This window comes from Triturus cristatus, chromosome 1_2 (genome assembly GCF_964204655.1).
Source record: "Triturus cristatus chromosome 1_2, aTriCri1.1, whole genome shotgun sequence".
NCBI classification, from domain to species: domain Eukaryota; kingdom Metazoa; phylum Chordata; class Amphibia; order Caudata; family Salamandridae; genus Triturus; species Triturus cristatus.
In genome coordinates, this window is record NC_140580.1 from 1,024,428,303 (window position 1) to 1,024,441,130 (window position 12,828).

The 12,828-nt window shown below is 44.9% G+C and overlaps 1 protein-coding gene and 1 pseudogene across 1 annotated transcript in view; both read left to right on the forward strand.

The window, feature by feature from the left end:
• The window catches only part of PAPPA (pappalysin 1), a 709,179-nt gene that overhangs the window by 233,190 nt on the left and 463,161 nt on the right, over positions 1–12,828 (forward strand). The gene's annotated exons all lie outside the window — the stretch shown is intronic.
• On the forward strand, positions 2,923–4,607 carry LOC146868614 (serine/threonine-protein kinase PLK1 pseudogene; annotated as a pseudogene).

Genomic DNA, 12,828 nt, shown 5'->3' on the forward strand with positions numbered 1-12,828 from the left:
TATACAAAATAATGATGTGGAAGAATAGATACATTCATAGTAACCATAGGATACATCAAATTACCCTATTCAATAGTACATCATCCCATCCCAATTACTTATATTGATCAAAGACCACATACCAATATTTATTCCTGATCGGAACAATTATTATCTTCATTTAATTGTTCTTAAATTGATGAAAATTCAAAACAAAACATAAATAAAAAAACTTTTTACACAAACACTTGCATATTCTCATTTAGTCAGATATTGTTTCCTACCCCCCAATTTTCAGTTTCTGTGTTTGCGCTCTAAATAACAGCAACCCACTGCGAGGTAATCCTATATACACATGAGGTCAAGGCTACACCTCTAAAAACATTTTGCATTGTGTATATCCAATTTAATACAACTCTTTCTTAATTTAATGGATTCCTCCATGCACCAACAGTCGACGCGTTTCAGCCCTTTTTCATCCGGCCTCATCAGGACAAGGGTATAAGGAACAACAATGCCCCCCACGGGCAATGAAATGTATCTAGGGCGAGGTCTACATATTCAAGACAGTCTTCACAAGAGTATCATGCCTATTAAGTAAGATCACTGGCACACTGTACCACAAGTCTAGCACCAGTTCTTCCTCCACGCATTCCGCATCAGTTGGTCTCACTTTTTTTTAACAATGTATCCAATTCTAGCACTGTCCTTCAAAATTGTTGCGGTTCTGAATTCATGGAGCATTGGTCCCTGCCGCCTTCTCTTCCAGGATTCCGGGTGGAAAACTGGACAAAGGACATGGGAATATCCTCCCCTCTGTCCAGCCCCTCCCTAGGGTACTTAAGGGCTTACCTGTGGGTGGCTCTACAGATTCATCGTGGGACGAGACTCAAGCCTGAAACCATGTCACTCTTCGACCATCTGGACACTTAAACTTTTCTGGATTTTGCCTGGAATCGAGACTGTATCAAGTAAGACTCCTGCTGCTCTTAGTATCGCTGTTCTGCGTTGTGCATGGCTGTAATTCTTCCAGGATCTTTACCAGAACTGTGGGCATCAAGGACACCCTGAAGTAATCTCCTTTAGAGTGAAGAGGTCACTCCCCTGCATCTGCAGTCACCGCAACAGAGCTGAACGGTCTGCTGCTCCTGACGTCCCGCGTACTTCAAAAGGCTCGGCAACACAGGTGTTGGTTCTGCAACTCCGGCGAGGCCTGTCCTGTCCTCTCCGCAATTTTGAGGCCAATATACCTCTTTGGAACCAATGGGACCGAACCTCTGTGCACCGCATAAACTTGCTGTTGCCACTCTTCGGGCTTCAAGAAGCTCATGCCTCCAGCATCTCTTCCTGCTAAGTGCAGTGTCTTCTCCGCATCTTCTGCACCGCGAGCCTTCCTTCTTGGTGAGCTGCACGAGGTCCTCTTGCGACTCTTGTTCCTTTGGCCTGTCGGTCCTCCTGAGTGTCTTCTCCTGCTTCAGTGGGCTCCCCTACTTGCTTGGGGCCTGCTCTGACTCTCCTGCTTTTGGTGAGTCCATTGGACCTTGCTGGTCCCTACGTTACTCCTTCTTCCTTCTTCAATCTCCATGCCGGTTGCAGGTGCCAAGGCATGTTGTTGCTTCCGCTAGACACCACCCACTGGTTCTCAACATCCCATGTGGGACAGCTCGTGCACGACTCCTGGTCTTCCTCAGAGTCCTAGTGGCATTGACTCTGTCCCCTCTGCTTACAGGTTCTCCTCTTCAAGAATCCACTCTTGAATTCCACCGGACTCTTGCACAGTCTACTCCAGCGTCATCTTCTTCGAAGTCCTCCACTGTGGTCTACGGCGATTTCCAATGTCACTTCTCACCTATGCACCCGGATTCCCTGGTGTAGATATTCTGGTTCCTAGAATATCCACGGGTGAGGTGACACTCCAACCTTCTGTCTTCCACAGGATTTCTTTGGGTTCGCTGGGAAGGGCCTTCTTCTTCAAAACTGCTTTCCTGTTGAGCCCAAAGTTGGAGTGGTGCACCACCTGTTAGGTGTGAATGGATTTGTTTCCAATAAGTCTCATAGCCTTTTGGTATTAGTCTTTTAAACAGTCTTTTATTACGAAGATCCAAATGTAGAAAATTTCAGCCAACGCGTTTCGTTCATAACAATGAACTTCTTCTTGTAGTGATCATAAGCTAAACAGCTGCGAGGGCCTCCTTGATAAGGGCCAGTGTGCTGCAAAATCTGAGTGAGCAAAAGTAAAGCAGCCGTCCGCTCTGATGGAAGGTGATCTCACCTTCCATCGGAGCGGACGGCTCAGATTTTACAGCACACTGGCCCTTATCAAGGAGGCCCTCGCAAAATACCCAGTTGTAAGTGACTGGTCATTACATTAACACAACTGGAGAGGGAGGAAACATCGCTCTCAGCCCTGTGACACATACAAATGCATGTTCTGCTACTTTAATTTCTTGCTGGTACCACTCTCAGTGCACTACCGCCTGGGTCATCACACTCAGTAAAAGAGGGCCATGTTATATGCCTGTCCAGACCGCTGTGCCCATCCTTGGGTTGGATTCTTTTTCACAGGTAGTCCTCAGGCGGATCTACCTGTGAACAACAGTCTGCCATATTTGAAGATCTCCACTTGTCTCGATGAGAACTGTGGGCCTTCAAATGAGTTGCTACTACAGCTCTATGCAGTTCTTTCTAACCATTGCCATTCTAGGGCCCTGGTTTAATAAGTTTGGAACGAAGTCATAGAGAGAGGTACAGGGAAATGAGAGGAGGAAGGTTTTGGGAAGCAAAGTCTGAGGGTTTGCCCGAACCCATGTACATTTTTAACTCAACTGAAAAAGTCCTCATGTCCTCTTGTGGTCCCTCATTTTTTCCCATAGCGTGGGCACTCATTGCCTCCCTGCGGACAGCCCCCATCTGGATCCTTAAACCCAAATTCCTCACCTTGCTATGTAAGCCATCCCCGGGAAGGCAGGAGTCCCGCTGGCCATGTTAAAGTAGCCTTGTCACCGTAGACCCTTGCCCCGGCACACAAGGAGGTCCCCAAAATACTAGTGGACCACTGCACCTAGTGGTGCTACAAGCATGACCGCTTCCTGGACAAGGATGGCTTCGCCAAGTGCTTCGAGATCATGGACATGGAGACTTAGGAAGTGCTGGAGGAGAAAATTGTGCCCAAGAGCATGATGCTGAAACTGCACCAGAAGGAGAAGATGAGCATGGAGATTTCCATCCACCGCAGTCTGAGCCATGGGCAGGTGGTGGGCTTCAGCAGCTTCTTTGAGGACCAGGACTCTGTCTACATGGTGCTAGAACTAGGCCGATAAAAGTCTTTACTGGAGGTGCACGAGGAGAGGAAAGTAGTGACTGAACTTGAGGCCAGATACCACATGCAACAAACCATCCTGGGCTGCCAGTATTTACACCGTAACAGGATCATCCACCAGGATCTAAAGCTCAGTAACCTGTTCCTCAATAATGAAGTAGAGGTGAAAATAGGCAATTTTGGTTTGGCGAAAAAAAATTAATTTGATGGTGAACACAAGAAAACGCTGTGTGGGACTCTAAACTACATCGCTTCTGAAGTTTTCGGAAAAAAGGGTTACAGTTTTCAGGTGGACATCTGGTCTCTTGGCTGCATTTTGTACACACTCCTCGTAAGAAAGTTGCCATTTGAAACAACCTGTCTCAAGGAAACATATATGTGAATTGAAAAGAATGAATACACTATACTGAAGCACATTAAACCAGTAGCTGCTCATCTGATTTAGAAAATGCTACAGTCTGATCCAAACACACGCTGTTGATCTGCTGACAGATGATTTCTTAACATCTGGATATATCCTTGTCCGGCTTCCCACCACCTGTCTGATTGTGTCTCCCCAATTTTCCATTGCCCCAAGCAGGACTGAGAGGAGTCATAAACCTCTATCTGTTCTCAACAAAGGTCTTGTGAGTCCCATGGTGCAGAAACAAGCTGTTTCTGGAAAGGATGATGAGGTGATTGCAGAGCCATTGACTGCTACCTCTCTGAAATGGTCCAGCTGCTCACCAGTGTCAATGCCTTGATTATTCTGACAAGTATTAGATTGGGCTACCAGTTGTCTGATAATAGTGTTGGTGTATTGTTCAATGATTCCACCCGGTTGAGCATGTACAATGATGGTGATAGCCTACAGTATGTTGAGTGGAATAAGGCAGAGTTTTATCCAAATGTCAGATCCTACCCGCAGTCCTGACTAAGAAGATCACATTGCTGAAGTGCCTCAGGAACTACATGAGTGGGCATTTGTTGAGGCATGGTGCCAACATCTCACCATGTGAGGGCGATGAGCTGGTTTGACTGCCTACCTCCAAACCTGGTTCCGCACCTGAAGTGCAATCATTCTTCATGCGAGTAATGGCACTGTACATATCAACTTCCTCCAGAATCACAACAAATATAACTCTGTCCCCTTATGGCTGCTGTCACCAACATTGATGAGAAGTGGCACTTCTGCACCTTCAAGCTAAGCTTGATAGAGGAGCATGGTTGCTGCAAGGAGCTAGCTAGTCGATTGAGATATGCATATACCATGGTGAATAAGCACAAAATGACACAATCTTGATCTGCATGTGACAAGCCTTCTGCCTAGACCTTGTCTCACCTGTGAGTACAGTTTGCACTTGTAAAAACATTTAGTTGTATTTTCGGAGTTGCAGCCACACCTTACCATACAGTATTTACACGTCCTGGGACGCGGCAGTCATTTCATACGCTGGTTCGCTGCGTCGTTTAGGACCCATGCAGCGATAAGCCTGGATTCCCTCCACTGCAAGTGGGAGCTAGACCTGGGGCGCCAACTCGTAGACAAGGAATGGGCTCAGATATTAGTAAGCCCAATTCATATACCCAGAAACATGCGGTTCAGGCAAATTCAGTTGTATATAATCCACAGAGTCTACCTCACACCTGCTAAGATCAATAGGTATTTCAATCGAGCAGATGCAGCGTGTCCGAGATGTGCTGAGTTGGGAGCTGATCTACTACACATGTTATGGAGCTGCCCCTGGATAGGTGTATATTGGAGCGAGGTAGCCAGTATGTTACATACCTGCACAGGCCACAAACTGCCTTTTGAATGGCCAGTATACTTATTGGACAAAATCAGGAGAACGTCAGCCACCGAGGTAACGTCTAAGTTCCTAGATTTAGGGATGGTGGTAGCTAAGAGATTGCTAACTAAAAGGTGGAAAGCAACAGATCCACCACTTGCGCAGGCGTGGCGTCATTCATTGGTAGCATGGGCCAAGGCAGAAAGTATCACCATAAGATGTGAGGAAACATTGGGCCTACGCCAGGATTCCATAGCAACCTATTGGGATGCTTTTTAGGTCTCGTCTGAGACAGCGCTTTAGCGCTGCTCTGGCGAGACTTATAGTAAGCGAGTTTTAGAAGTGCAAACAGTGGCTTTTCAGGCCTCCAAATACAGTGCATGTGCCCTGGGCGCGCGCACCATTTGGCAGCCTGAAAAGCACTGCCTGATCACTTGCTTTGATGTCCTCAGTGAGCCGCGCGGCCACTGAGGACATCAAAGTACACACCATTTGCCACCCCCTTGTTTTTTCCTTTGATCCCTATCTTTCCCTTCCTCAATCTCACCCTCTCCCTGCCTTTTACAACTGCAGCCCGCACCACTGCGCCCGCCCCCACTCCCCCCTCCCACTCCCTCCTCGTCAGCTTCAGTGCGCTCTTGTTCTGTGCCACTCGTTTTTCCTCGTTTTTTGTGCCTTTCTGCCCTCTGTTCCACTCGTTTTCCCTCTTTTTGTGCCTTTCTGTCCTCTGTTACACTCGTTTTCCCTCTTTTTTTGTTCCTTTCTGCCCTCTGCTCCTCTCGTTTTTGTGCCCTTCTGCCCTCTGTTCCACTCGTTTTTGTGCCCTTCTGCTCTCTGTTCCACTCGTTTTTGTGCCCTTCTGCCCTCTGTTCCACTCGTTTTTTGTGTGCCTTTCTGCCCTCTGCTCCTCTCGTCTTTTGTGCCCTTCTGCGCCACTCTTTTTTAGTGCCTTTCTGCCCTCTGTGCCACTCGTTTTCCACTCTTTTTTGTGCCTTTCTGCCCTCTGTTCCACTCGTTTTCCACTCTTTTTTTGTGCCTTTCTGTCCTCTGTTCCACTCGTTTCCCTCTTTTTTTTTGTGCCTTTCTGCCCTCTGTTCCACTCGTTTATTTGTGCCCTTCTGCCCTCTGTGCCACTCGTTTTTCCTCGTTTTTTGTGCCTTTCTGCCCTCTGTTCCTTTCGTTTTTCTGTGCCCTTCTGCGCCACTCGTTTTTTTTCCCTTTTGCCCTCTGTCCCACTCGTTTCCCCACCGCTGTGCCCCCTGTGGACCCCTTCCAACACTACATATTCACCAAAGGAGTGTGTGTGTGTGTGTGTGTGTGTGTGTGTGTGGGGGGTGTGTGTGTGTGTGTGTGTGTGTGTGCGTGTGTGTGTATATATATATATATATATATATATATAGATGCAATAGGTCTCGCCTTTGCGAGAGCTAAAGCTATTGGCATTGTAAATGACTATGCCATTTATTTATCTGTTTTCAAAACCAACCCGTAAATAAAAAAGTTTGTCATTTACAATAGCAATAGCTCCAATTTATGCAAAAGGCGAGCCCATTGCATTGTAAATGCTTTTTTTGATAATTCAGTAACTTATCAATGTTTTGCAACACCAACTGGTGTTACAAACCAAGCCATTGATACATCGTGTTTCACAATTGCGAGGGAAGCCCCTTTGATGCCCATTGCTATCGGCAATTCAGAAAGTCAGTAAAACCATTTTACAGTCTGGAAATGCTTTAATGAATTGTTGGCACAAACTCTGCGATTCTGAAAAAAATGCAAAATGGCTTTGTACATCAGGCCCTTAGTTCTCTTCTAATGAGACTCTGAAAGACCGTTGAAATAAAGCGTCTCAGAAGTGCCTCTTTGATATCAAGCAGACACCCTTATAATATGTTCTGTCTATGCTAAACCCAGACCACACCCAGAAACTACTGGATTCATCATAACACACCTGGACTGAGGCTCTTCTTTCTAATCTAAAGCGGAGCGCAAATTGAACTCTTATTTAGATTCTGGCATGCAGTACAACATGAATGCAATAGATTGCAAAATCTCATCTTTCACCACAAAAATGGTTTGCATGTGCAGACGTCAGACACGGTCTACTTGAAGACTAGCTTTAGAAAAAAGCTGGTGTGCTGTACCATTCTCTCAGGGCAGCAGGGACATTAATCCACCCTGGGTAATACCTTAGTAGTGGGAATCCAAGCCAGCCTGCTGCTTCTAAAGTGTTAACAGAGGCAGATGCTCCTCTCGCCCACATGAAAGTACAAAATGAGTACTCCTGCCAAATTCACAGCACTGTCTCCTTTTTAAATTTTAATAAATGGCAGTAGGTACAGATTGACATTAACAAATATAAATACTGAATGGGCCTAATCTGTTTATTTACATAAACCCGAAATATCACAGGTACAAACCCACCACTCAAAGATTTTTGAGTTAACGACCGATGCACGTGATTGTCAAGAGTACTTATACATCAAGAAGTGCAAAAATGCTCTTAGTCAGAGGAGGAAAGAGAAAGCAGCATTCTGGTACTTTACGTTTCTAGCCTTATTTTACAAATGCCAACACCGAAGAGTCTTTATGTATCAAGGTCCAAAGGTGGTGAAAGCATTGTGCTTTGCCAACCAACAGGGAAAGGACAATCAGAATATCATTGATGCTAGAATGGTAAGCTGCATCTGTCAAAGTGATTGAAGAGCTCTAGCTGAAGAAAAGTAGGGTTTGACCCCCCCTTATCATTTGGTTTCTGCACATTTTACACTCAGATTCCATGAGTAGATGGAAAGCTGCAGACAAATTTATCACCACCATCGGGACCGTGCCCAAATAACGGTGACCTGTAATAATGCCTACACATATACGCTATCATATGAATGTTCCAGGGAAGCTAAAAGCAGTAGCGGTTGCTTGGATATATTTGGGACAACCAGGGTATTTGAAACAGATGATGCAACCTGGGTCTGTTAAGATAGCACACCTTTTTTAACCACACCTTTAAACTACATCAGAAGGTCAAACAGGTCCACCAAGGCCACCTTGACAACTACAATTCCTGGTGGCATCTAAGCTATCTGTGAACCTGGAGACCCTGTGTACAAGTCTAAGCCACGATACAGCGTAGAGGGAGTTAAATCAAGAAAGAAAGGCAGATGTAAACAAGCATTTGCAATGCAATAGGTCTCGCATTATAAAAGTGTGAGCAGCTGGCATTGCTAATAATAATGCAACACTAGCTATTGGCTTTGTAAATGATAAATAAATGCCATTATGTGTTTGTTTTATAAAATAGATTAAAAAAGGCATTGTCATGAACAATGCCAATAGCTTAAACTTTTGCAAATGCGAGACCTATTGCATTGCAAATGCTTGTTTAATCGAGCTGCAGCAAAATGTGGGTGGGGATCTCAGAGACTTCCCGACTGAGTGACATGTGGGCAGGTGGCATAAATGGGCATATCACTTGAGCGTATCCTGCGGTAGTCCATGAGCAACTATGTGTCAATCATGAGACTGCACAGGCGCGTGCACCACAGACGGAAGACCCTGAGAAATAAATCAACAGGGCAACACTACATGAGAATATGCGGGGAAACGGAAAAGGTATAACGGGCGGGGTCAATGTTTTTAGTTGTATTCTTTTCTATGTTACATGTGTTAGAATTAATCGGACTCTTGCATAAATTCACCACTACTATAATTGCACTTAAGTAGGCCTTACATAATATACATCGATGACTAAAAAATAAAGTAATTGCTTCTAAACTTGAAACTGCTGTTAAGAGGCACCAGATAGATATTGTAAGCACTAAGCTGACAGCATTATACTCTGTCATATACTGATGGTCTGCTACAGTGTAAGCATTGTATCAAATGCACCTGTTGTGGAACTGACATAGTATATGTATGTAAATTTAAAAAACTGCATAAATTCAATTAAAGAGATTTTTAAAAAAACATTTAGTTGTATTTTTATGAATTAAGTGGGGGGTCAACTCTCAGTCAGGCAATATAGATGTGTCCTAATTCATGTAAAGGTGGCAGAATATTTACTCTCATGGTTGACTGTCTCACTCTGCTACACAACAACTGACTTTGAACAGGTACTGGTATACCTCCATTTCCCCAGATCACTTCTTTGACATGCTGGATCAGGGGGCCATTTCCTGGACAGATAATACAGGGACTAAAGCTACAACAAATGGTAGCTTAATGCTGTCTCCACTGGTGTCCTACCACTGTGGGGAGTGAGTCTTGGTGAATTTCTAATGCTGGCCACTCAAATTTAATTATGCACAATTGTATATGTGACTTTAAGCTGCACATCTGCTTCTTTCTACTCTAACCTCCGAAACAGCATCTAATCAAGAATTTACTTGCTGAACTCTACATTTCAGTTATGGAGACTTTCCCCCTGTCCTGTATGTCATGTTTATGTTGAGATCCTGGTCTTCCTCTGTTTAATCTGTTCTTTTAAACATGCTTCTTTGAAAATACTGGCTTAAGTTGCATTTTTTATATCAAATAGGTTTGTAAAACTGCCCTCACTACAGTGTCACCCATGCAACCAGCACTCAATACAATGCCACCTTATTCACATCTGCCACTCAATTTCAGCAATCTTGCATCACTCATATTGCCACCTCAGTCAGCAGTCCTGCTTCACTCATTATATTGCCACACAATGTCAGCAAAGTTATGTCACACATTACATTTCCACTCAGTGTCAACACTCTTACATCACTCTTTAAAACAGACCTGCCAACTCACTCCCTCCGTGTGTCACACAATTCATACTCCCTTCAAACATTCACCTTGTGGATACCCTGTATTGCATAGTGGAACTCAAGGTGGACTGGTGCCCTCTGCACAGAGAGGGTTTCCAGCTGATGTGAGGCGAATCCACACAGCTAATGTCCACTTGGGTGTTGCAATCTCCCCAGGACACCGGCAGCAGCTGTAGAAACTTTTGAATTTTTTGAAAGGGAAAATAAGTTATGCTTAGGCAGTGCTCAGCACAAAGCAACACCCCTTTCCATGGCCCCTTTCCATGGGCAGAAACCCCAGAAACTCCTCCACAACTGGATGAAAAGTATCTGGCACGGGCCCTGCCCTGTCACTCGACCCTACCGTCTCCATCCCACAGTAAAACGTTGTTAAAGATGGCAGGTCTGACATTTAGGGGCCTATTACGATGAGTGTCGGAATGCCTCCGACCTGACACTCATCTTTGGTTTCAACTCTGACCGGCTGATTATGATACAGCCGGTCGGAACTGAAACCAGCCAGTCATTCTGACTGGCTTCCAACAGGTTTCAGGAGCCTGTCTGCCAGTCAGAGACTGGCCTGTAATCCAAATGGAAGGTGTTTCCGCCTTCTGGATTACGATGCATGGTTTCCGGCAGGGTTTCCATGCCGGCTTTTCCAACATGGGAACCCTGTCGGAAAGCATGTTTGGGGGCCCCTAGCAGGGATACCTTCTGTATTCAGCCTCAGGTTGGGTGCCGAGCTGGCGCCATAGGTGCCTCCCTGTTGATCCCTACACCTTGTGGCAGGCACCTTGAGGTGGGGTGCAGGGATGAACACAGACTTCCATTCCCCTATGGGAGCTTGTGTAACGGCTGTAACACGAGATTCTATAGAGGAATGGGAGTATGCAATCGCACCATGTGCGGTTGCATCTTGATTAGGCGCTCGGGACCGCCTACCAGAGGTCGGTCGATCCTGTTTCTGCGACTCTGTCGGGCAGACGCAAATCTGCCCGACATCAAGATAAGCTCCTATATGGGAACAAGTGGTAAGTCATTACCATGAAGGGATTCAAAGTGGAGTTGCAGGCAAACCCACAGGTATGCCTGTTAGGCATAGGGACAAGTTTCCCCAAAAATAAGATAAAGAGAATGTTCATACATTTTGAATTTTTTGGGCAAGGAGGCGATTGACAATACTTTAGCTAAGCCCTAAAATCCTGAATGTACCCAACTGGTTGAGATATGTGAGGGAATGGTGTGTGGCTGATGAACATCATGAAAGTAACTGGGAAAGACGAAAGACCCTTGAAGACTTGAAAATGCGGCAGCCACTGTCTAGAATCTTGCAGTTCCTATTGGACGATCATCCACATTTTGTGCATAAACAATTAAACAGTTGGACGGAACCAAAAGTCCGGACAAGCAATGAAAGGAGTGAGTGTACTGATTAAGAAACAGCCCATAGCAAATAAAGTAAGACAATACACTTTGCATGATTGCACAATGGGATGGTGACATGGAACTGAAAATAATGAGGCCCTCCTCTTTTGGTGCTTGTTTGATGATTGTAATTTACAGTTTCTAATGAAAACTAATAAAAAAGATATTAAAAAAGGCAGGTCTGCTACAACCCAATGGCAGCACTTTTACGTCACTCAAAACACCGCCACCCATAGCCAACATTCATACATCGCTAACTACAGAGCCTCCCCTACAGCGAGCAGCCTGGCACACTCATTAGGACATTTCCTGTGATTAAATAAATGTGAAACTATACGAGTTATGGCTTGGAGAAATACCAATAGGATGGTAAAAAACATAAATATTTCAAAAAAGAAATACCATAAAGCCAGGAGCCTTACATAAAACTCGTCAGGGACATTGCATCACGTGCACCATTCCTACTGTGCAGCAGGGCCTCACAAGGCTCCGAATATCTTGGACACAGCAGACGTCATAAGAGCAGGAAACTGCACCACAGATGTTTCCCCTTAAGGTTAATAATCATGTCCACTTGTGGTGCTTCTGCCTCAGCAGCAAGAACTTGTACAGAGCTGACAAGTGGCAGGAAGTGGAGGAGCGATGCTGGATGCCCCCAGCAAGCATCAGGACAACAGCCAACATGCCCAATGTGGAGACACCAGTGAGGTCATTAAAGGGGATCTTTGAGGGGCAGAAGGTACGTTTAAAGTGTCATAGCAATACACCAGTCAGGGAATACCATCAACTTGCAAAGGCAGGATGTCAGGAGCAGAAGGGTGCTGAGCTTGTTTCTTTGAAGGGAAATTATTTCATTAGCAGATACAACACAACAAAGCAAGCTCCACCCTCACTGCGACATCTCTCAGCGACATCTCTCAGCGAACATAACTGACTCTCTAATGAGTCTACTTCGCTACTAAACTTATAGCCAAGAAAGAAAAAAAGTTGTTTAAGTTTTATCAAACTGTAAATTTCAGTTTAATCAATACAACACTGACCCTTTGGATTCTGTCTGTATCAGTTATCTCCTTTTTTGTCTTAAATTTTTTCTTCTTTCTATCTTCCTCCCTCGCCTTTCTTCCTTTTCTTTTCCTTTATTCCATCTTTGTGTCTTACCTTCCTCCCTATCATCCATCCTTCTAACATTCTTTCTTATTTCCGTACTTGCTTGCCTCACTTCTTCAATTGCTTCCTTTCCTCTCACGATTCCTCTCGCTATTCCTTTCTCTCTTTCTTCTGCTCTCCCTCTCTCACTTCCTCCAGCTGGTTTCCATGCATATTCCTTGCAAGGTTATTTGACATTCTCCAGCAGTGGATCTTTCATACAGTCACATGCTTGAATCATTACCCGTTGTTGATGTGGTAGACCCTCATTAGCTTTAAAATAGCAGTATAATGCACTGACTGCTGAAAAGGTCGTAGGCAGGCCCACTTTTGTAGCACATTTACCTCATTTTAAAAGGCTCAAACTTCAGCCAATAAGGTGAGAGTGCTGTGTGACTCATCCATCCCAGAGGGGATC